The sequence below is a fragment of the Notamacropus eugenii genome, chromosome 1 (genome assembly GCF_028372415.1).
Source record: "Notamacropus eugenii isolate mMacEug1 chromosome 1, mMacEug1.pri_v2, whole genome shotgun sequence".
Taxonomy (NCBI): domain Eukaryota; kingdom Metazoa; phylum Chordata; class Mammalia; order Diprotodontia; family Macropodidae; genus Notamacropus; species Notamacropus eugenii.
In genome coordinates, this window is record NC_092872.1 from 351,933,614 (window position 1) to 351,959,083 (window position 25,470).

At 38.9% G+C, this 25,470-nt stretch overlaps 1 protein-coding gene and 1 long non-coding RNA gene across 9 annotated transcripts in view; one reads left to right on the forward strand and one right to left on the reverse strand.

The window, feature by feature from the left end:
- Nucleotides 1-5,434: 5,434 nt before the first annotated feature.
- On the reverse strand, nucleotides 5,435-10,565 carry LOC140518242 (uncharacterized). The gene is made up of 2 exons (XR_011971877.1): nucleotides 10,355-10,565; nucleotides 5,435-8,221 (listed from the first exon to the last, which is right to left on the reverse strand). It is a non-coding gene; the product is annotated as an uncharacterized lncRNA (long non-coding RNA).
- LOC140518240 (uncharacterized) overlaps nucleotides 6,633-25,470 on the forward strand; it is a 37,258-nt gene continuing 18,420 nt past the window's right edge. For 5 of the 8 annotated variants that reach the window (XM_072630205.1, XM_072630207.1, XM_072630206.1 and 2 more), the window contains exons 1-4: nucleotides 6,633-6,723; nucleotides 11,424-11,491; nucleotides 12,465-12,518; nucleotides 24,942-24,992. The gene's annotated coding sequence lies outside the window, so the exon portion shown is untranslated. Of the gene's footprint in view, nucleotides 6,724-11,423; nucleotides 11,492-12,464; nucleotides 12,519-24,941; nucleotides 24,997-25,470 lie in introns of all 8 variants that reach the window. The other 3 variants (XM_072630208.1, XM_072630211.1, XM_072630210.1) reach the window with 3 other exon arrangements.

Genomic DNA, 25,470 nt, shown 5'->3' on the forward strand with positions numbered 1-25,470 from the left:
TGTGATGTTCCCAGTAGGTACTGACATGCCCTGAAAACAACCATCTGTCATTAGAGGGATCAGCAAAATTCCTCCATTGTTCCTGATCCCAAAGGGGAGAAGAGCCTTTGATTGTCCAGTTCTGTGCCCTGTGAGTACTAGACCACTTGGCCAGATTCATGGCCATGAACCAGGAATCAGTATAGATAAAGATCTCTGCCCCATTCCTCACATACTACTCATTCAGCCTGGAGCTCATCCCATTGAGAGGACTTCCTAGGATCCCCATTCCCTAAGGTATCTTCTGTTACTGAATTAATGACTGACACTGTCCAGTTGCATCTGCTTCCCTTGTAGCTGAAGCCATCAGCAAACCAGGAGAAACATCGTTCTTCTGGAGCTGTGTTCTTATAGGTGGGGGCCCATAGGAACAGCAGAGGAAGCAGTGTTCTAGAGCCCAGATGGGAGTCCTCTGTGTCTGGCATAATTGCCACTTCTTTGGCCACTAACACCAGACCACCAGTTCCATTAACTGTCCCTTGGCCTTCCTTGTATGATGTTTGAAAGTTAAGAGCTCTATCTCTATTTTCTGGATGCTCTGGATCAATTTATTTTCAGTTTCATTGTACTGATGGTCCAATTTCTGAAGAGTTCCCATGGGCATAGCCAAGGAGAACCACTGAGGCATTTCTTACAAGCCTGCAAATTCCAGGTTCAAATGTCCTGAAAGCCCAGGGGATGAATCTTTGGAGTGAGGTAAGTACTGATCAGCCCCCACCTGGGTTCTTTAGACATGGTTGAAGAGAATAAATAAATAAATTCAGGGAAAGGTTCCTCCTCTCATCTATGCTAATCAAACCAGTCCATGGAGAGATGGAAGTCATTTTAGACATCTAACTTTGTAGTCTTGCCTCTTACCTTTCCTTCACTCCCCATAGTTAATCATTATATCAAGTCCTAGCCTCTACTTGGACAAAATCTCTCAAATCCATCCTCTCCACTCAAATAGCCATGACACTAAGTTTAGACTTTTTCCCCCATTTCCCCTGGACTGTTCTAATAATAGCCCCCTAAACTGTCACTCCTCTCTCCAGTCTATCCTCCATGAAGCTGTCAAATGATTTTTCCTAAGGCACAGGCCCTATTGTGTCACTCTCTTGATTAAAAATTATCAGTGGCTCCCAAATTGTAAGATCAATTCAATTCAGTTCACTTCAACAAGCATTTATTAAAGATCTAGTAATTACCAGCCCCTGTGCTAAGCTGGGTATATTTAAAAAATGAAAACGATTTCTGCCTTCAAGGAGATTTCATTGTACTGGGAAAAAATGACATGTATGTATTTAAGCATTTAAAAAATATACACAAATTAACTTTGGTGGGGCCAGAGAGAAGACTTAACAAATAGAGGAATTGTGAAGTAGTTCATGTAGCCAGTGGCAGTTGAGCTGAGCTTTGATGGAAACTAGGGATGTCAAGATGCAGAGTCAAGGAAGGAATATGTGAAATAGCCTGTGAAAAAATCATGTGCTGTAGGTTTGGTCTGACTCAGGTCAGTATGGTAGTTCAGATTTGAAAATGGAATGAAATGAGACAGTTACAAAAAGAGACCCTTTCATTCCTTCAGTCCCTTGTTTTGATTTTTAATACTTTTTAAAAAATGGTTTAATTCTTTTCTAATTACATGTAAAAATAATTTTTTATATTTTTTTTTACAATTTTGAGTTCCAAATTCTTTCCCTCCTTTCTTCCAATCTTCCCTCATTGAGAAGGCAAGCAATTTGATAATACTTCTGTAGTCCTGCAAAGCATATTTCCATATTTGTCATGGTGTGAAAGAGAACATAGACAAAAAAAAACAACCCAGGAAAAATAAAGTTTTTTAAAAAGTGTGTTTTGATCTGCATTCTATTTTATCCTCTGATTCTAGGACGTCAGGACAGTTTTCCTTGATAATTTCTTGAAAGATAATGACTAAGCTTTTTTTTTTTTTTAATCTTGGCTTTCAGATAGTCCAATGAATTCTTAAATTATCTCTCTTTGATCTGTTTTTCAGGACAGTTTTTTCCAAATGAGACACTTCCCATTTTCTTCTATGTTTTTCATTCTTTTGACTTTGTATGATTGTTTCTTGATGTCTCATGGAGTCATTAGCTTCCACTTGCCCAATTCTAATTTTTAAGAAATTATTTTCTTCAGTGAGCTTTTAAGTATCTACTTTTCCATTTGGCCAAATCTGCTTTTTTCTCTTCAGTGAATTTTTGTACTTCCTTTTCCTTTTGGCCAATTCTATTTTTTAAGGAGTTCTTTTCTTCAGTGGATTTTTGTGCCTCTTTAGCCATTTGACCTATTCTGTTTTTTAAAGTGCTGTTTTCTTCAGTATTTTTTGGTGCCTCCTTGACCAAGCTGTTTACTCTTTTTTCATGATTTCCTTGCATCACTCTCATTTCTTTCCCCCATTTTCTTCTACCTCTTTTATTTGCTCTTTAAAGTCCTTTTTGAGTGCTTCCAGTAATTTTTTGTGGGGCTGAGATCAATTTACATTTTCCTTTTAGGCACTGGATTCTGGACTGTTTTGACTGTTATCTTCTGAGTTTGTGTTTTGATCTTCCTTGTCATTATAGTAACTTTCTATGGTCAGGTTCTTTTATTTTTTTGCTTATTTTTCTAGCCTGTTTCTTGACTTTAAACTTTATGTTAAAATTGGGCTCTGCTTCTGGAGTACAGAAGGCACTGTCCCAAGCTTCAGGTTTTTCATGCTGCTGTTTTCAGAGGTAGTTCTGGGAGTCTGTAAGTTTTTAGTTCTTCCAGGATGGTATGATCTAAGGAGAGATGTTGTCACTGCTCTCCCAGCCTATGCTCTGGTATACAAGCAAAAACAAGTACTCTTTTCCTGGTACACATTCTAGCCCCAAGAATGCAACTTAGAACCTAGCATGGTTGCAATACTGCAATGCAATATTGCAATGCAATAGAGTCCTGCTCCCAGTGCCAAAAGTTCCCTTATCATCTCCTTTTGATCAGTTGTCCAACCCCCTTACCATCTGTGGGCTAAGAGCTCTAGAAGCTGCTTCTACTAATTCATTCACCTCCAAGGCCTGCTGCTGGCTTGCCAGCTTTGGCCTACACTGGACCATGCTCCATAAGTTGTCTTGGGCTGGAAGATTGCTTCACCCTGTCCTTTTGTTGGTTCTGCTGCTTCAGAATTAATTTTGAAGTGTTATTTTAATGTTTGAGTGGGAATTTGGGAGAACTCAGATAATTCCCTGCCTTTACTCTGCCATTTTATCTCTGCTCATTCCAATACCTTTTAATGAAAAAAACTAGCCCAGCTTGACTTGGGTAGGGTCTTAGACTATTACTCCTACTACACCATGGAAGTAAGAGGCAGGATATCATGTATGAGGAACAGGGAGAAGGTCAATATGGCTGGAATATAGAGTGGTGTGAAAACAGTGAGGTAAAACAAGAGGCTAGAGCCAGTTTGTGAAGGGCTTTAAATGCCAAAGAGAGCTTGTATTTTATCTGATTGAAATAATAAGCGGCCTGTGAGAGACAGCAAAAGTTAAGTTTCTACAGAAGTTATTATTAGTTGATGAAGTCATAGGGAATAAGTCAGATAATAAGAAGGCCAGCAGAGTGCAAGTGGACTCAGCCAATCAGGAGACAGACAGTGGCCTTCAGAAAATTACAAAGTTTTTGTTAAAGGAACCAAATCTACAGCCAGCTGTAACTAGCCAAGAAACATGACCTAGAGTTACCTGGAGAAGGCTTTTTTTCACTACCCTTGCTTAATGAACCTCATACATATAAGCAGACATACCCTGCATAAAATTATTCCTCCATATTCTGATCATGGGTCCTATGTTAAAGTATATTTGGGAGGGGGATCATACTAAGAGGAGTTATGTAATGGGCATATAGAGAAGATGGTGACCTAATGGAGAATGGACCAATCCATCTTCTGGTGGAAGGATCTGTCTTGAACTAATAGTGTATAGCTCCTCTCGCTTCTGTCTTCAGTGCTCTCTCTTCCTGAAAAGAGGGTGGGGGTTTGCTTCGGCCAAAGTGTTCAATTCCTCTGAACTCTAATGTAACAAATTTTCCTTGATACTTTATTAGTGTCAAGTGTGTTTCTAACATGCTTGAAGAGGAGGCCCAATGTGGTGCAGACCATCCTCTAAAGAGTCCATAGACAACATACAAAGTGAAGAGAAGGGACCCAGAGAAAAGGCATGATGAGCTCAGAGGAATCCAGCCATGGGAAATGAAGAAATTACTGACCTGAGTGCCTTCCTTAAATGGAGGTTCTAGAAGAAGTCCTCCATTCTCTGGCCTCTACTCTCCACCCCTCCTATGAGAGGGAGGCAGAGACCCCAGGGACAGAAGGCACAGACAAAGTGTGATTTCCAAGGCTAAAGTAATCTTGCTAAATGAAGAGGGTCCCAGAGTATAATGTTGGTAATTTCTTACAAGACTTATTGTGTTTTTGATTATTTCTGTTTTAACTTTCTATGTAGTAAAAATTATGTTATTGTTTTTGCCACCTTGTTTAGGAAATATTTCATGTTTAAGAGTTAGAGGGGGTCATCGTGACTAACTTGTGTAAATGGAAAGTTCTCCTGTGGACTCTGGAGCTTTGGTAGTGAATGTATACATTTGTATTTTCCTTAGATGGGGTGGAGCCACCCCTCTCTGGGGAATCACTCAGTCATGCCAACAAAGGTATAGGTTGGGTAAGTGAGCTAGGTCTTAGACCAGTTAAAGAGAAAATCTGAAGTAAGCTAAAGGTTAGTGCCATGCCTACCCCTACTTCAAAAAGAAATATATTCTGACTACACTACTCAACCCCCATCTGCTAGTCATGGCAACTCTTTTCAAACTTTGAGTAGAGATATATTCTTCAATCACTACCCTTAGTCCATTGAACTTGCTTATTATGTAAGGGTAGGGAGGTTATAATGGAGGTTTGTGGAGGAGGGGAGGTGTACTGCTGGGGCTCTCACACTACAATATTAGAAAGCCATCCCTAGAATCCTCAGGAAAGATGCAGTAGCCTTCTCTGGGGATCCAGCCCAGAGGGAATTGGGAGAATAATTCTAGAGCATGTGACTATATTGGAGATCTTTGCTTCCTAGCTCCCGGTGTCCCATCTCTCCCAGTGTCAACTCATCAGCTCTTTTTAGCCTGAGCTTCAGAACGAAAACCCCATATCCCATTTAGCCTGTTTTGAATCTTTTATACTAAAATTATGAATCAAGAATGATTGTGATTCTTTTCTCTTTGGCTGAGCCCCTAGCTAGGGACAAAAACCCAGTGTCATCTCAGACCAAGATTTAGAAACTCTCTCCTGTTTGTCTCTGTACCACAAGCCATTCACAGTCCTCTCTCCACCCCCACTGGCCTACAAAGCCCTCCTGGTCACAAATAAAGACCAACTCAAATCACCAACCAGTTTTGACAGATCATAATTTACTATGAAAATCAGAAAATATGAACAACTCAAAGAAAGAGAGAAATTGTAGAAAATGTTGGCCAGCTGCAGGCAAGAGGGCTGGGAGTGGGGCTGGGGCTGGGTGGGAATTAAATCTTCTTTGTCCTTTAGCTGATGTCAGTGCCAGTTGTTCCAGACAAATCCTTTCTCTGCAGGTTTGAACAGGCCAAGAGGAGGGTAGGGACAGCCATAGCCACATTGATGTCGCCATTTTAGTCTCCATTCAAAACGTCTTTGGTACCATGTCTCTCTTTTCCCCAAAAGTGCCACCACGAAGCTGTGGCTCCTTCTCCCTCTAAAACATGTGTCCCACTGCCTTGCCTTAGGGTCCTCCCACCATGTGTACCCTCCCCCCCATTCTGCAATTCATAATCCTAGAGTCCCTGATTCTGCCTTTAACCTTGGCAACTTCAGTTCCCCTCAAGTATCTCTGAGTCCCAGAGGCACTTTGGTGAAATATATCTTTTCCCATTTTATTTTACTTCCTGCCTAATTAAAACATCTTCCCAAATAAATGAGGACTTTGGTGAGCTAAAGGAATGGGAAATTTGTATACATCCCAAGCTTCTTTTTTCTGGGGCTAATGAAGGCTGGGGAGGTCTGAGCTGTCACCCAGAGCGGTATTATAGAGCTCTCTGGAAGGTCCGTGAGGATGCATGGCCACTCTCAAGAAAAGGAGAATTGTTTTGATTATCCTCAAGGCCTTTTCTGTTGACTGAAATAAAATCTATCATATATGTAATATTTTGGGGAGCTTTAGTGTGGGAGCTAAGTGACTTTCTCTCTCCTTCTATGTGTTTTCTGGAGACCTAGACAAGCACCAAGTTTTACGGTTCCCAGGAGGAGCGTTGTGTGGGACCATGAGCCAGAGATTCTTTGACAAGCCTCCATGACTGGAACTGGTCCAAGTAAACTCAGGGTTGCTTTTCTGCAGCAGTAATGAGCCACGGGTCAGTTTTATACATACCTTCTTTAAAAAAACAAAACAAAGCACCTCATCAGCAATAGGAGCCAGCTCACTTAAATATGACTTGTAGCTGCTGTAAATCCAGTTCCTTTTATGATCAAGGCATTTTCTTACTCCAAACGAGATGTTACAAGATAATTTGTAGCATCATAATCTGTTGTCATAGTAATGACATGACATCATGCAGGCAAAACTGGACTTCTGAGTACATTGTAAAAATAACAAGCCCTCATTAATACATTGAACCAGGCCTGGGAAATAAAATGGAGGTCATATTCAGAAGGTAAGCCTAGAGCCATTACATAATAGAGCTGGCTGGTCATTAGAACAGAGTTTCTGGGAAGCAAGATTTTATTCTCAGTCTCTTTTTCCAATCTGTTTTGATTTATAGATAAATTGTTATCTGATTCTTTCTTTACAACGTGGACCTAAGACTCCGGTAATTGGAGGGGAAAAGAGCCCTGGGACTAGGAATCTTGTTTGAAAAGGAAAGCATTTGTTTATCACCCACAGGGCTAAATTCCCAATTTCTGGCATAAAGTACTTTTAGCCCCAAAGGGTTTTCTAATCTTTGAGAGAGAAGAAAAAGTAACCGTAGGGCTGGGCATTCATTAGGTCCTCCCGGCATAAAAAATGCAGTGACTGATTTGAGTCTTTATTGAGGGACAGGGCTGAAATAGAGAAAAAATGCTGCCTTTTCCAGCTCTCTTCATCTTTTTTCCTATTTAAAAAATGAATTCCTTTTGTGATTTTTTTTTTTTACATCACAGTTATTTCCTGACATATTCTCTCCAGTTTTTGACTTCCTCTTATATAATTAAAAAAACAAAAACAAACAAACAACTATAGCAAAAACCCTCGAAGCAACCAGATTTGACATTCTGCAGCTCTATTATCTCATCTATTCAGTGGAGTCATATTTGCAATCGGAGCCAAGACTATTCAGTGTAATCTGAGTTTGACGGTCTTTGAGTCATGTTTTCATCTAGATTATTGCAAGCCATTATCAAAAATGTCTTCTTAATGCTGTCCTCATGTGCATCACTTTTTACAAGTTTTCCCAAGTTTGTCCAGATTCCTCATATTTCTCTCTGTCTCTCTCTTTTTTTTTTGGTATAATAATACTCCATTCCATTCACATTCCACAATTGGGCCATTCCCCAATTAATAAGCACTCACTTTCTCCCCAGTTTGGGGCTTTTGGGTTCTTTTGCTACTACAAAAAGAACTGCTATAACGTTTTTGTTGTCTCTGATCTTTCTTTTACCTCCTTTTGCTACATGACCAGCAGAAGGATTGATGGGTCAGAGGATATGAATAGTGTAGTGACTTTTCTTTCATAATTCCAATTTTTTTTTCCCCACTAGAAGAGTTGGCACAAATCACAGCCCATCCACACACTCTGTGAGTATGCTTGCTTACCTGTTCAATGCCTTGACAACATAAAGCACTTTCGTTTTTTAATCATCTTTTCCCAGCATGCTGGTAAACAATCTGAAGTTTTTTTAAATGTGCTTTTCTCTTACTACTAATGATTTGGAATATTCTTAAATCATTTTAATTTCTTCTTGTGAAAAGTATTTGTTCGTATTTATGGAGGAATGTCACTTCCATATTTCCCTATCTCCAGTGTTGACCAGATGATTGCCAAAGTGCCTTCCAGTTCAGACAGGCTATATCGTACTGGAGCTGTGCATTTTTTCCTTCCTCCCATTGTGGCAAAGTTTGATGAAACAATGTATATACTATTCTGTGCTTCATTTATCCTCTGGAAAGTTTACCTAGATATGAAAAAAAGATCTATAAAAATATCATATTTAAAAAAGAAAATTACCTATTTGTAAAAAAATAAAATATATCAATAAAGTTTTATTTAAAAAAAAAAATTTACCCAGATGTAGTCATCCAGAGGTCTCATCTCAGTCCTATAGTACTCTGTGCTTTATTTCTCCCCAGGAAAGTTTACCAAGATTAAAAAAAAGGTGACAAAAATGCCACATAAAGTTTTTAAATTAAAAAAAATTTAAAGATAATTTACAAAATATATTTAATAGGAATGTATATGTAGAGCCTTTATCAGATTGCATGCCATCTTGGGGAGGGAGGAGGAGAGGAAGAGGGAGAAAATTTAAAACTTACTGAAGTAAATGTTGAAAACCAAAAATAAATAAATTAACTTAAAAAATAATTTATCCAGATGTGCATCATTTTTATTTTTTGTTATAAGACAACCTTTATTTCAACACCCAGAAAGAATGGGCTGAAAGTAGGAATCCATAAAGGTGCCTATAAATAATGCAAAAATGAAACAACCCCTCCCCCCAAACCCCAAAAGATTTGTGGATCCTATAACAATCAAGATACTCTCCTTCCCTCTGGGCAAAAATACGTTATCTCAGCCTCCACTTCACTCTCCCTTCCTGGAGGGGAGAGACTGGGATAAACTTTTGGCTCTTCAGATTTGACCTATGTGACTTTAGAGAAATCTCTACCCCTCCCTCAGTCTTCCAAGTGCAAGAGTCTCCTCAAAGAGCATCTAACGAGGAGAAGGCTACAAGATCTTGACCTAGGTCCCATCCAGCCTAAACTTGAAGACCTTTACTCACTATTTCTTGAAGAAAGAAAGCCCCAACTGGAATTCAATTAAATAAATATTAAGTGCTTACTGTATACAAAGGACTATGTTCTGTTGCAAAGGTAAAGATGAAAGAAAAAAGAGTCCATGACTTCCTGGAGCTTCCTGTCTAAGGGGTGGGTGTGGAGAATGTTAGGAACATCCCATTAACCTAAAGGGAGATGTAGTGTGGAGTGATGGAAAGAGTGCTGGATTTGGAGCCAGAGGCCAAAATTCTGGGTCCATTACCTGGGCCTCAGACACTTGACATACTTACTAGCTGTGTGACCTTGGGCAAGTCACTTAACCCCATTACCTTTCCCCCTTAAAATATAAAATAAAAGGAGAGGACTGAACTAAATGATCTTTAAGGTCCCTCCAGCTGTAAAGGTTCTCTGATCTTAGGTACTTAGAGTAAGTATAGAGTTGAGCTACCTTCCAAAGTAGCACTTTCTAATTTGGGGGAGTGTTAGGAAATTTTTATTTCTATTGAAATTTTTTTTCAATGTATTATTTATTTTAAACATTCTCTCTTTTTTAAAATTTTGAGTTCCAAATTCTCTCCCTCCCTCCAACCAGTCCCCCACTCTCTGAAAAGGTAAGCAATATGTCCATTATACATGTGAAGTCAATATATATTGAATATATTGTATATTGTCAAAATAATGCATAACTGATTCAACTGATTTTTAAAAATCAGTGTACATTGAAATAACTCATTCTTTGAGGCTTAATTCACTAATTTTTTTCCCAATTACATCTAAAAACAATTTTTAACTTTCATTTTTTACAATTTTGAACTCCAAATTATCCCACCCTTCCTGACTTCCCCTCTCATTGAGAAGGCAAGCAGTATAATAAAGGTTATGCATGTATATGTATAACATTTTAAGGCTCAAATCATGAAGCACCTCATACTGGAAGCTTTTCATAGCAAAAAAGAGACCTGAGGAGACACTTAGTTCAACCTCTCATTTTACAGAGGAGAAAACTGAGACCCAGAGAGGTTTCAAGACTTGAACCCAGGTTCATTCCTTCCACTGTATCATGTTGCCTCCAAATTTCCACCTTAAATGATCATCAACCAATCAATAAGTATCTATATTGAGTTTATAAAATATTCCAAGCACTGTGCTAGACCCTGGAGATATAAATTCAAAGAATGCCACAATCCCTGCTCTCAAACATATTACATTCTAAAGGGGCAGACAGGTATGTACAGAAGAAATATTTTAAAAATTAATGCCAAGAGTAGTTTGGGAGGAAGAAGGATATAAATAATAGGAAAGGCTTCATATACCTATTTTTATGTTGTTCTCCCCATCCCAGTAGAAGGTAAACTCCTTGGAGTACAGGCACTGGGCTCGTCTTAGCCTTTGTAACCCTCAAGTCTGTTGCACAACAGGGCTTAATAAATACCGATTGAATGATACTGGATTGGTCAGTCTTAGCTAGAGCCCTTAATGACCAAGTCGGGCTGAGCTCTCACACCTGACTCTTCTTATCCTCCTATTATGTCTGCCCAAGTCCCCACCTGTTCTCTACTGGGAAGGGGGAGGAGTAAGGGAGAAGGAGAAGAAGAAAAGGGAGAGGAGAGAAGGTGAAAAGGAGAAAGAGGAGGGGGTAGGTTGCGGGACAGCATCCCTAGGGATCCTGGCCTGATGATGGAGGGAACAGCTCAGGGCAGGAGAAAGAAGAGAAGACCAGGATGCTACAGGAGGGGGTGGAGACCACCAGGCCCAGGTAGCTGAGTTTGGAGGGGGGTGGGGCTGTCTACCTGGGCAAAGACATCTTTACTCCTTCACATCCTCTGGCCCCAAGGGCTAGATGTAAATAGAAACTTCCTCTTATCTCATCCTTCCCAATTTGGGAGGGGTTGGAGAGGGGAGGAGGCTTGAACTCAACTTTCCAGTCCAAGGAGATGCTCTGCTTGAATGAGAAATTCCCCCTTAGATACTGGATGATCTTTGAGGCCCCCTTCCATCTCTAGGTCATCTGACTGTATGTATATGTATGTGTTTGCCTGACTGAACAGAAAAACTCTGCTTTCCTTCTGAAAATAATTTAAAATTGTATGTAGTCTTCCCTCTTTCCCTTCCTCCAACAAACCAGGTGAACCAATAGCTCCCTCCACCGACCCATTTTCTAATTAACAATTGTATAAGATTACTTCACAGCTGTCGAAAGGATTATTCCTTTTAATCTTGGGAAATTTTGAATCCAACATTGGTCACCAAAATGAAGTCATAATGAATGTCCTGTTTGTCCACTCTGGAAAGTATCCCACACACCCATCCCTTTCCCAGCTCTGTTGGGTCTGGGAGGTGCCCACGTGCTTTACTATGTTTTTGTTTTTTTCCCATTGGCAGACATATGCGATCTGATGGATTCAGATAAAAGCCCAGATTTTGTGGAGAAATTGACTCACAAATACAAGGTAAAAAAAACATCCTTTTCTGAGGTGGCGGGAGGTTTTTTGGTATCCATGCCAGTCTTTATATAATTGTAGGATCACAGAAGTAGAGCTGAGAGGGACATTGGAGGTCATCACATGCAACCCTTCAGTTTACAGATGAGGAAACAGGCTCAGAGAGGTTAAGTGACTTGCTCAGGATCACACAGTTTGTAAGGATTGGAGGTGGGATTTGAATTGTGATCTTGGAAATATTTCCTTCCTCTGATGGTCTTTCAAATGGGAGTCAACTTTGCAGGAAATGTGAATCGTGTCTCCACGCTCACCCCCCAAATGATTTTGAAGCCTTGCATAGTTCCAGTTGGAGAACTGGTCACCTGACCCAATTTAGACATACTAATTTCTAGTCTCATTTTTATAAATTTCTCCATTATGTAGCCCTGCCCCATTTAAAGTGTGAGGTCTCATGGTTGCTTTTGGTTTTGCCCAGGAAAAATGAAATGGTATTCACTAGATTCTATTTTAAAATGAGGAGAAGATATAGAGAGGCAGTTGCCTTTGAAAAAGATCATTTTTAATACTCACTACTGGAACCACAAAGAAGTAATGTCACTATGGCATTACAGTGTTTCAACCAAGTCAATGTTTTGGAAACCATTTTAAAGAGCAAAATTCGTATTTCCATGATTATTGGAACATCTAAAGAATTTATTAGAAGGAAAAGTGTATCTAGTCCAAGGGGTCTTAACCTGGGGTCCATAAGCATTTTTTTATGTGTGTATGAGGGAAGGTAATTTCAATATAATTGGTTTCCTTTTCATTTCCTTTTATACATTTAAAAATGTTATTCTGAGAAGATGTCCTTAGAGTCCACTAGACTGCCAGAGAGGACATGACACCAACAAGGTGAAGAACTCCTGATCTGGTCTATCTGGGCCAGATTCAACAATCAACTGTTTTAGTTCAAATTTTGTAAACTTTTCTTTTTCTTTTAAAGCAAAAATGCAAAATCGAGTCGAGTACTGATTCTGAATCTGAGACCAAGACAGAGGTAAAGTCCTTATCTTGACTGTCTCTTTCACAGTTCTTTTCCTCTTTGTCATGCTGACCAGAAGATTTTTGTGTCACTCCCTAATTCCTTCTCTTTCTCCTCATATAAAGGAGCAGAATGTTTGTTTCTGGTGCTCTGCTATTTAAAGTAAATGTCATAAATCTCTTTATTTCTCCACTTTTGCAAATAAATGTTAGTCCCACCTCCTCCTTTCTCATAGTTTTTCTTATAATCTTTTACTATGTACTTTCTCTTTATAGGCTTTGTGTAGCTTTCCCCATTTCCCCCACCCATCTTATTTTTGTTTTTGGTCTGGACATGTGTTTCATCCACACAACTTGTTACTTGTGTTGTAGTTTTCAGCAAATGTTCTGAAACTCATAGTCTTAGTTGCCTGAGGCAATGAGAGGTTAAATGACTTCTTCCATTTTCTCCTAGAAAATTTATAATCTTCCTAAGGTCACCTTTGATTTACAGTTCTATGAATGAGGATGATCCACATGATAAATCCCTAGAGATTCCCCAAATCCCACGTTAGAAACTAATCCGCATGGTAATATTTTCATGGAAGGACCATGGAACATTCATGTGTAGGCTGGGGTTAATTCTTCATGTGCATAAATAAAGAGCTTCTATGGAAAAGGGAACCTGTTACACTCGACTGAGTCAAGCTTTCACAGCTCCAATAAACCTACTGTTTTCTCGTAGGTGGAGGTGAGAGGAAGGCAAAGCTAGAACAAGTCTACTCAGGCATGCAGGTTTAGCATATATAATTCCTACTGTTAAGGTGTAATTGTGTAGGGACTCATTGGTCTGGGGAGGTCTGAGGTATGTGGAAGCTAAGTGAAGGTGTTCCTAACTTCGGTCATATGTTGGGTTAGCAGATATCTAGCTTGCTCTGTTATCCCCTCACTTCCTTTTGCTGCATAGCATTTAAAAATAAAAATACTAGATATTGTCCAGAGTTTTACTTAGAAATATAGGAAAATGTTCCTTATTCTTTGTAATTGCTTTGTAAATATTTATGTTCTACAAATGAATTGCTTTTCTGCACAAACATTAAATATTTTCTAGTTTCTACTTTTTGATTAGAAAATTTAATAACACCTAGTTGGTCATATGCAATACATTAATACGCTAACCTTTTGACATTTGTTATATAATACACGACCATATTGTTGTAAAATAAGCCTTTCTACCACCATTTCTGCTCTTGCTGTCCTTTTGGTTCTCTGAAGGCTGCTAATCTTCTATTGCTTGGATTATCTACCAGATGAAAATAAGAAATGGTCTCAGTCTAGTTCTTGAAAAAGGACCTAGTCTAGGCTTGCTCTACTGACACTGGGTCTGTTAATGCTTTGAATCATTAATTAAAGATAACTGTTTAACAGAAATATATGATTTGTGAAAACTTGATTAACCTTCCATTAACACAAATATGTTTGTGGATCTTTCTGAAATATTTTTTTCCTTCTGAGTATTTATCTAAATTTTCTTGCTATTATTTTTATTTATGTAGTACCCCTTCTGGGCTCCCATACACTTCTCTCACTCAAATTTGCACTTTATGGTTGGGATCCCTTAAAGATATGGCTGCTTCCTAAGTACTCTTCATATTGTAGCTTCTGAGCCCCTAGCGGTGTGCTTTCCATTAACATTCAGCTAATAGAATCAATTAATTTTTATCTTTTTAAAAATTCTGAACTTAAATACCTCCTAAAAAGCTAATTTCCACAACAAAACCATACACAGAAAAGGGAGTGTATATGAAACCATGAATCTCTTTCATTCTAAGCAAGCAAAAAAAAAATTCTAATAAATTCAATCTCTTACTTTCCAAAATGTCCTTATCTGTGGTTGCTTCTGAACTTCCTTCTTCACCCCTCTATACTTTTAAAAATACTTCAATGTTCCTTTTTTTTTCTTTAGGCATCATAAGTTCTATTGTCCTTCCCCCTCACTTCTAATCATTCCATCTTTCACAATCAAAAACCAACAAAACCCTTGTAACAAATAAGCAGAAAATATCCATAAAGTAGTCATGTCAAAAATGTATTTTTCTCTTTGCACCTTGAGTTCATTGCCTCTCTATTAGGACGTAGGTAATACTCCTGGTAGGTCTTCTAGAGAGGCATTGGTCATTGCTTTGATCAGACTTCTTAAGTCTTTCAAAGTTGTTTTTCTTTACAATGTTGATCTCTTTGCATAAATTGTTCTAGTTCTGCTTACCTCACTTTGCATCAGTTCTTACTTCTCAGGAATCTCTGTAATACTCTTTCTTCATTTCTTATGGCACAATAATCTTCCGTTATATTCATATGCCACAATTTATTCAACTATTCCCCAACTGGTGGTCATATACTTTAATTTCCCTTTCTTTTCTTTTAATTCCCCCTTCCCAATTAGGAAGTTTGTTTTGCTTGCAACTATTCTCTCACTGGTTTTATCCTCCCTTTCTTCCCTCCTTTTCTTTTTTTTTTATCTATTTCCCCATTAAATTTGATTGATTTCTACACCAAACTATGCGTAGGTGTGTTATTTAACTTTCCTTTGTCTGGTTCAGAGAATAGTGAAGTTCATCTAATGTCTCCTTGCCACATCTCTTCCTTTGTATTTGTATACTCTTTCTTAGACACCCCAATTATAAGAAATAAGTTCTACCCCCTTTTTCTTATACTAGAGTATTCCTTTTACCTTCTCTTTCCTCTTGTAAAACCCCATCAATAGAACATATCTATATTCTCTGTTTTCCTTTGGAAGTCATTAAAGTTCTGAACAAATGCTTGGTTTTTTTCTCCCTCAGTTTGGATGTTAGCTCTTCATCATCTTACGGTATCTTCCAATAGCTCAGATAAATTTACCTCTCTAGGTTTCTGTTACGCCTTGTGTTGGCATTTCAAAGTTCCTATAAAAGCTCTGCCTTTTTTATCTCAACAAGTCATTTAACTTCTACCTGCATCACTTCCTCATTTGTAAAACGAACTGGTGAAGGAAACAGCAAATTATTTCAGTATCTTTGCCAAGAAAACCCCAAATGGGGTCACAGAGTCGAACATGCTGAAAAATGACTGAACCAAAAATGTATCCTATTTCGTTAAAGATCCATTTTCCACTGTAGAATTATAATTAGGGTTACAGAACAAGTTATCTTCAATTATAAATCTAGTTTTTAACTTTCAAGATATTGTATTGCTAGACCTCTTCTTGTAGCAGGAGATGCCAGGTCTTGTGTGAATCCTGACCGTGGCGCCTTGGTACTTGAACCCTTTTTTTTTTTTTCCTAACTACTTGCAGTATATTTTTTTTTTCTCTAATATGGAATGCCTGGATTTTGGCTATGACATTCTTGGGACTTTTGCTTTTGGGGTTTATTTTACAAAGTGATTGATGAGTTCTTTTCTAATTCACTTTGCCTCTGACTCCAACATATCATGACAGTTTTCATTTATGATTTTTTTACATCCAGGCTTCTTTTAAAAATCATTGTTTTTAGAGATTCCAGTAATTTTTAATACATTTTATTCTTGACCTGTTTTTCAGGTCAATTATACCTGATAGCACATACTTTACACTTCAATTTTTTCCCCATCTTTCGGATTCTCTCTCCTCTCATCATAGAGTTATTGATTTCTCTTTGGTCTGTTGTAATTTTCAGGAAAATTCACACTTGGGTAAGGGTTATCACTTCCTGTTCTAAGGCATTTATTTTCCTTCAAATAACTTTTAGAACTTCTATGTCATATTTTATCTCTTATTGCTTTTTTTTCTCAGATATTCATGAAGTCTTTGCAGAAAATCCATTTTTTCCTCAGTTTCTGTTTGCAATTGTTGTGGAGTTTCGTGGTTAGATTTTGGGACTTATCTGAAACTATTACAATTTGTTTTTGACTTTTTAAAGTGAAATAACATTGTTTTTAAATAAGCCTTTAACTGATGTTGTTTGTTTTTATATCACTATGATTTCCTTTAGTATTCCTACCCTTACTTCAAACTAGGGAGCCATCTTATATCACAAATAACATTTTTAAAGACAAAAAATGGCAAAAAGAAGAAAAAAAAAGAGGGAGGAAATAGGTATAATTAATCAATAAGATGAAAAAATCTGAAGATATGTGCAATGTTCCACATTCATGGACCTCCCACCTCTACAAAATGGGATAGGATGGAGGTGTCTAGGTGGCTTAGTGGTTCTGGAGTCAGGAAGACCTGAGTTCAAATCCAATCCCTGACACTTTCTAGGTGTATGACCCTGGGCAAGTCATTTACCCTCTGTTTGCTTCTATTTCCTCATCTGTAAGATGGGCATAGTAATAGCACCTACCTCCTAGAGTGGTTGTGAGGATCAAACGAGCTAATACACAGTGCTTACCAAAGTACTGGGCACACACTAAGTGCTACATAAATGTTAGTTATTATTATATCTTTCAAGCCATTCTTGTTTTTTATAATTTTGAAATACTCACTTTTGATTTTGTGTGTGTGTGTGTGTGTGTGTGTGTGTGTGTGTGTGTGTTTCTTTCTGGTTATATTCTTATAATGACTATGTTTTCTTGTATCTGCTTATTTCACTCTGCATCAATTCAGATAGATCTTTTCATGCTTCTCCATATCCATCACACACATCATTTTTTTACAGCACAATAATGTTCTATTCCATTCATGCCCCACAGTTTGTTTAAATCATTCCTCAACTGATGGGTATATACTTTGCTGTCACAAAAAATACTGCTGTAAATGTTTGTATATGTGGGGATTTTCTTCTTATCAATGGCCTCTTTGGGCTATAAACCTAGTCGTGGAATCTCTAGACCAAAGGGTGTAGATATTTTAGTCACTTTATTGTGCTTTCCAAAATGGCTGTTCTGATTTACAGCTCTCCAACAGTGCACTTGTGTACATATCTATCCCTTAGTCCCTCAGCTTTGTGTACCCACAGTCCCTCAACTTTGACTATTCCCATAGGTCTTTTCTCATCTTTGTCAGTTTGTAAGGTGTGACTTGCATTTCTCTTATCAGTTATCTTAGCATTCTTTGATATGGTTGTTACAGTTTGCATGTTGCACAGTCAAATCCAAAGTTATTGAGAGATGAGAATGTCCTTGTATTGCTTCTTCTGACCATCATGTGATTGCCTGCCCCATGTGAGTACTGTGCAACATGGAAGACGCTAGCACAGGACTGCTCAGCATGGCATGCCCACATCAGAAAGGGTGCTGTGCTCTGTGAGCAAAGCAGAATTGAGTTGGCACAAAGAAAACATAGGATGTGCAAATTTGGAGTATCCACCCCAAAAATTCTTATGGACTATCTGTGCCTAACCCGTGGTAGAGTGTTCTGAGCTCCTATGGATCTGATCAGTCACAGTTGGACACATTGAAACTTGAATTTATCATGGTGATGTCATTTTGGTCCTCTTCTAAAACAAAGGAAAACAGCCAACCAACTAGTTTGCAATTCTTTTGAGAATCATTTTACTCCTATCCTTTGAATGGGATAGGAGAGACTTACCTATAAGAACCCCTTGACCACTTATCTATTGACCACTTATTTTAGTATCTTTATCTCCTATTACTCATCTCCTCAACCTTAATTCCTGAAATGGGGGCTATTTGCCAGGGTCAGGCTTTGCCTACTTCTGTATTTTGGGATGAGATAACTGGCTCTTTTTGTTCTTGCTTTGTCTTACCTAGATTCCTACATGAAGTACTCCCACCCAGAGTTAGGCCTCCCCTGAATCTTTGTGTGTCAGAGGACTAGCCTTTCAGGACAGAAGGCTGATCTGAGCACTGTCTTGCCTAGACTGGTTGCTATCATGCCTGATAAATTGCCAGGCCCCTACTGTGGGTTTCTGACCAATGTGGGTCTTCTTGAGGGAATTCTCCTCTCTCACTGCCCCTAGATACAGAACTATGCGAGCTTCACCTGTCTTTGTTGTGTGATACTAGGAAGCTAAGGGTCTGCCTGTGCTGGTTCTGGTTCCCTCTTCCATTGCCTGTGAGCTTGGAATTCTCACTTTCCATGCAGTTCTGAGGTAGAAGTCACTTGCTATAGTTCCCATTGAATTTCTTGATCATTATTTTGTGTGGTGAGATTTTTAGGTTTTTGTTTGAGTAAGTACTTGGGAACTAGACCGTCTGCCTCCATTCACTGAACCATATTAACTAGAAATGTCACTCTTAAAAAAGACATTTACTCAAATAGCACAGCAAAAATAACACAAACTAAAAAGCAAGGACAAAACCAAATATTTTCCCCATAAACCCAAAACATACTCTACCACCAATATACGTAGTGTCTATTGAGGAGAGTGGGAACAAAGTTAGGAAAAACATAACAAGGTAATTTGAACTGCCTTCACGAGTTCACCATAGTTTCTTGGCTGACAGGGTGGCTCTATTGCTAGGCTGGGCCACCTCACTGGTAGGATTGGCCAGCTCCTCAAAGTGAGCAGCATGGTGCCTCTCAGCTAGATGAACCAATCTGCTTGTGCCTACCCATTTTCTTGTCTGGGTCACTCTGTTGCTAGGACAGACAGTTCCTCCACTCAGCTGGGCTTGTTCCTTAAAGGCATCTATGGTTCCTCTCTACCATTTTTGGTAAGGTTATGTTGTGCCCTTTCAGAAAGTGCAGTGATTTCTTGCCTAGGATTGGTAGAAGCCTCTCCAGTCCTGCTTCCTTGGCCAGGCTTCGTGGTTTTCTTCACCTCTGAACTGATAATTAACTTCATTTTGAATCCTGGTTCTTTGGGTAGTCAATGAGAAAGAACACAAGTGGCAGAGGGAAACATGGTGGCAATCACACTTTAATAAACTCTGAGGGTATGAGGACCAAACACACAGAGCATTTAGAGACAAATAGCCAAAAGTGGGAATACAGAGGCAGGCAGTTTGGAGATGGGAGAGAAAGTGGTAAAGGAAGGCCAGGAGAATGAGGAAAGGAGAGAGGCACAGATAATTAATAACCATGAATTTGAGTTGGGAGCATTAGGCAGCATGAACTTGATGAAGATTGAAGATGGAAGATGGAAGATTGGAAGGAGGAGTTTAAGGTCTCATTTTTACACAATTTTTCTTTTTAGGGAAACAGACCAAGTCCTATCTGTGCCATTTTGGAGGTTAGTTCATTAACCTATCCAAATCATCTCAAAGTTGCTGGTAAAACTTCAGAGTTAACATATCCATGTCATCCTAAAGTTATCAGCTCTTTTTGGTGCTATGGAGGTCTAGCATTGGTCTGGAATTTATACAGCATAGGACCAGAACCTTGACAGAGGTGCCTGGATGGCCTCTTCTGATTCAGCATATATTATCAAATGCAAATTTTGGTTAATGTATAATACAATTTTCAAATTGTGCTCCTTTGATTTTTTTTGAGATGGTTTGCATATGACTTCCAAATTCTCCTTTACAATCTTATTTATAGCTATTGCCCCTTATTCTAGCTACTTATAATAAGCTTACCATACTGACTAGAAGAAGGGTAGTAGTCAGGAGAACCAGAACCTGATGCAATTTTAACACAACTTCCCAGTCAACAGGTAGCTATGCAAAAAGTTAGCACCACTCTTTTTCTTTGAATACCCTTTTGGTTTCAGGGCTGAGTTCCCTCTATAAGAGATCCAACTTTAATTTATGATGATCATCCAGTACATTTCCCAAATCTTTGTATGCTCTACAATTCAGGGTTCTCCATTTTTCTAAACTCTCAGTCTCTCCTATTGGTCTTATTCAAATGAACATCTGGGAAACAAAGTACTGAAGCAATCTATATATTCCTAACAATCCAGCTTCCAACTTTATCATTCTCCCAAAACTGCTCTAATGATCTCTTAGTAGCCAAATCCAGTCTTTTCTCAATCCCCATTCTCCTTGGTCTCTCTACGGACTTTGGCATTGTTGGTTGTTCTGTCCTCCTCAGTACTCTCCTTTCTCTAGGTTTTTGGGATACCACTCTCTGCTGGTTATCATCCTACCTATGTGACCACTCCTTCTCAATCTCTTTGCCTGGGTCCTCTTCCAGACCATATCCTCTTACCATAGCTATCCCTCAAGGTTTTGTCCTTGGGCTCCTTTTCCTTTGCCCTTTTACTAGGGGATGTCATCAGCTCCCATAGATTTAATCACCCTCTTTATGCTGAATGACTCTCAAATCTACCTATCCTATCCTGAACTCTCGTGTCTCTGACTAAACTGTCTTCAAACATCTTGAATTGGATGCTTGGTAGCCATCTTAAACTCAACTTGTACAAAACGCAACTCATTTTCTTTCCCCCTAAACCCTTCTTCCATCTTCCCTTCCCTATTCCCATAGAGGGAAAGGCAATGCCATGCTCTCAGTCCTTCAGGCTTTGCTGCTCTGCAAATTAGCTCCTCAGAGCCTCGTATTTTACCTGCCATTCACCATTATGAGCTGACAACTTAAATCTGAAAGGGCTTTACCCTTATACTAACATAGTTGTCCATAATATATACACAGATATGTATATTTGTATACATACACACATACATGTTCTTGCAGTTCTCTACCTTATTTTTTCTTCTCTGTCATGCCATAGAAATATTTTTCAGGTTTATTATAATAACATTTCATTACATTTGTATGCCACAGTTTGTTCAGCCATTCCCTGATTATTGCACATGTCCTTATTGCAAAAAAAAAAATTGGGAATGTGTTGATATCAATATATAGGTTTATAAGAGCATCACTAGGGTGTACTAGTCATTCTGCCAGTGGTTAGAGGGTATGAAGGATTTTGTAGCTGTTTATGTAATTCCAAATTGCTTCCCAAAACGTTTGGACTATTGATTGAATCTGTTGTGAATTTATATTATTTAACTTCAATTGGCTTCTAAGCGCTGTACAGGAAACCTTTACTATTACATTTCCCCTGTAGTGGCTATGCCATACCTTTCTTCTAAAATCCCCAAGGTTTCATAACCCCTGTCCTAAGTCTCTAACATGTGCTCATTTTAGCTGATGAGGAAATTGAGGCAAACAGGTTTAAGTGACTTGTGCAGGGTCACACCACTAGGAAATGGCTGAGGCTGGATTTGAACTTAGGAAGGTGAATCTTCCAACTCTAGGCCCAGTGCTCTGTGAACTATGGAGTCACCTAGCTGCCCATTATCCCTACTAGGCATTTGAAAACCCTGCATATTTCATCTCATCTTTTTTCTAGGGTCCTTCTTGCCAGGATCCTACTTGTGCCCTTTATCATAGTCCCTCCTGTCTCTTGGGGCAGTCTGCTCCATCTGTCTTCCTATCTCTCTTTTCTTCAATATAGTAGCTCCTCTCCTAATGCCCACAAATGTGGTAAGGTCTCTGTAATCATGTAAAAACCTCTATCCATCTCCCCAAGCTTTTCCTTCATATATCTCCATTTTACCACTTCCATGCCATCTCTCGCTTCTGACCCCTTAACTCTCCTGAAGCTTGTCTGTCAAACAACCTCTGTTGCTTAATCCAATGGTCTTTTCTTAGCACTCATCCTGCTTGGCTTTTCTATACCTTTTGCCCCATGGATCATTTCCTTTACCTGAGTACTCTCTCCTGTTTCTTGTTTTTCTCCTGCTTAACTGCATCTTTTCAATCTCCTTTGCTGGTTTATTCTCAACCTCTCACCCTTCAGGATGATGAGGATTGATGACTGAAGATGAAGATGATGATGATTGATGATAAAATATAGTGCTTTAAAGTCTGCAAAGCGCTTTTATAAATGTGATCTCATTTGATCCTCACAACAATCCTGGGAGGTAGGTGCTAATGTTATCTCCATTTTATAGATGAGAAAACTGAGACAGAAGTTAAATGACTTACCTAGATTGATACAACTTGTGTCTGAGGCCAGGTTTGAACTCAGGTCTTCCTTACTCCAGGTCTTGTGATTCATAACTGTGCTACCTAGTTGCCTCTAGGGATCCTTGAAGGTTCGCTCCTTTATTTCCTTCTCCCTCTCCCTCCCCTTTTCTCCCTCTCTCCTTCTGTTCCCTTCCTCCTTCTCCTTTTCTCCCTTCTGTCCCTTCCTCTCTCCTTCCCCTTCCTTTTTTCCTTCTCTCCTCTCTGTTCTTCTTTTCTTTCTCCTTCCCTCTCTCTCTCCCTTCTCTCCTTTTCTTTCTCCTTCCCTCTCTCCCTCCCTCTTTTTCTTCCTCTTTCTCTCCCTCCCTCTCTCTTTTTCTCCCTCTCCTCTCCCTTTCTTCCTTCCTCTCTCCTTTTTCTTTCCCTCCCTCCTTTCCTCTCTCCTTCCTCCTCTTTCCACCTTCCCTTTTTCTTTTCTCCTTCCCTCCTTCCTTCCTTCTCTTCTTTCCCTTCCTCCCTTTTTCCTTCTCTCCCTTTCTCCTCTTCTTCCTTCATTTTCTCCCTCTTTTCCTCTCTCCCTCCTCTCTTTCTTTTTCTTTCCCTCTTCATGCTCTCATCTGTTTCTAAGTGTTTAGTTATCTCCTTTATGCAGATAAACTTCTGATCTGAGCCTTAATTTCTCTCCTTATCTCCAGTTCCACATCACCACCTGCCTGTGGGACATTTCTGTCTGCATAATCCTGTTTGCACTTCAAACTCCTCATGTCTCAAATTGCACTTGTTCATATCCTCCCTCCTGCGCTGCGCCCCCCAATTCTTCCTCTTTTCCAGTCCTCCCTGCCAAGGGTGCCACCATCTTCCTCATCACTAAAGTGTTTTGTTTAATATTTAACTTGAGTCACCTTGCATTCTTCCTTCTCCCTCTACCTCCCCATAATCAGTCAGGTGCCACATTCTGCTCTCTCTTCACACTGTACCTCATAAGCATGTTTCTTTCTCTCCACTCATACTGTCAACAACTCACTCAGACATTATTACTATCTCCCTGGACTCTTCTAACAGCTTCCAGTTTCTTTGCCTCCAGATTCTCCCCCCCCCCCTTTTTTTTTGGCCCAACTGCCAAAATCATCTTCCTAAGGAACGGGTCTGACTATGCTGCTCTCTTACTTAAAAATCTTCAATGGCTCCTGATTGTCTCTAGGATAAAATGTCAGTTATGATTATCATCATTGTTGCTATAAAGGCCCTCTGAGGTAAGTCTCAGAACATTACTTTAGGCTAAAGTTGGAGCAATTGAATTTCTTTGTACCTCAAGTGAGTTAGTTACATTAGCTTTACACTTTCAGTACCTAGCAAGTGACGTGGTAAACATTTAAAAACCAAGAAATGATTTCAATGAAGCAGTTAAAATTTCTCTGCATATTGGAAATATGCAATAGGAAACAGATGGGAACATCCATTTCTTTTTGATAATGAAATGGAAATAAGCCAACAAGTCGTTGAGCTTTTTTATTTAAAAGAAGGACATTATTCATTCTACAGATGGCCTTTTCATCAATAAGTCCTATGAGAAAAGAATGTTGTCCTTCTGTTTCAGGTGTATGAGACAAAACATTCTATATAGCACATGGTATTAATTCTAGATGCCCTGACTCTAAATACAATATTCTTTCCATTATTCTGTCACAGGATTCACTAATATTGCATAGTTACTTTATTACCAGGTAAACTGGCTCCAAAGCCAGAAAAATCTGGGTTCAAATCCTGCTTTTTGCTCATGCTGACAGTCCGACTCTGGGCAGATCACTTAGCTGCTTTGCTCTCTAGGCAACGCTGTAAGACTGTAGGTTCCTTGAAGTTACCAATACACTGGTAGAGAAAATTTCCTCATCTGGGAGTTCCTGATACCAATAAAACCAGGTCTAGTCTCTTTCCTTATTTTATTACAGAGGAAACAGTGTGGTGTGATCCACGTCCAGTAGACATCTTCAGAAGTGGTGCCATGCAAAAGAAACCAGAATGAGCCGAGTGAATTTTGAGTTTCCCCAATTCTGTAGACTTCCTTGTTCTGGTTCACAAATAGCTATACAGTTATCCCTTCCACATGATCAGGGGGAGGATCTGGAAAATCCACATACAATTTTTTGACCCTACCTTTGTACCAGAGAAGAAGTCTGAATTTTTTCTTTTTCTTTTACAGTATTAAAAGATAAAAATGCGTTGACATTATACAATACTATGCATATATTTTATGCATTTCTGAATTTCTAAAGTTTTTCTGTGTCATCTGCTGGCCTTCACATGTCATCTGCATCTTCCACAAAACTCCCTCCAAATTCTCATTTAATTTCTTATGTTGAATTGCGCTATGGTAAAATCGCAATAGGGAAAGTCACTATATGGAAGGCATATCTGTAGTTCTAAAAGTATTTGAAGACCTTTTCCTTTGGTATAAGTCTGGGAGCTAATTTTAGAGCATTTAAGATAATAAAAATATATTTTCTTCCTGTTTAGAAACTTGCCAAATTAGATGATAAGAGTGTTTAGAATGAACTGTATCCATGGAAAATTTGTTTAAAAAGGAAATAAACTGTGGAATTTGTTTGTAATTGAAAGTTCTTTCTACAGGATACCTTCACAAGAGGATTCTTTAAAAAAGCAAGTGACATGAAACTTCAAGTAGGTTTGTGTTGGTGATAAAGTTTGATTCCTCCTGGTTCCCATTTCCCTTCCTCTATGTATGTGTTTGTGTTCTTGCACACCTGTGTGTCTCAGTAAGTGTGCCTACTGTGGGTCCCTCTGGTCAAATGGACCCAAACAGTGGTGATTAATGGATCTCTGTTAACCTGGAAAGAGGTCTAGAGTAGAGGATCCCTGGGATATATGCTTACCTCTGATATTTTCAGGTGACATGACACTTGTAGAAATGGCCAGTGTGTTGGATGACAGAATGAATGGGTATCCAGAAAGAACTTGATAGTCTGGAGCAGTGAAATGAGTCTAAAAAGATAACATTTAATAAGGGATAAATATAACATTCAATACTTGGGTATACGAAGCCATCTACCCTGGTGGCAACATGGGCAAGTTTTGGGTGGACAACTCTTTAAGTGAAAAAAGATCTGAGTTTTCTCTTGGTATGAGCTGAAATCCTGAG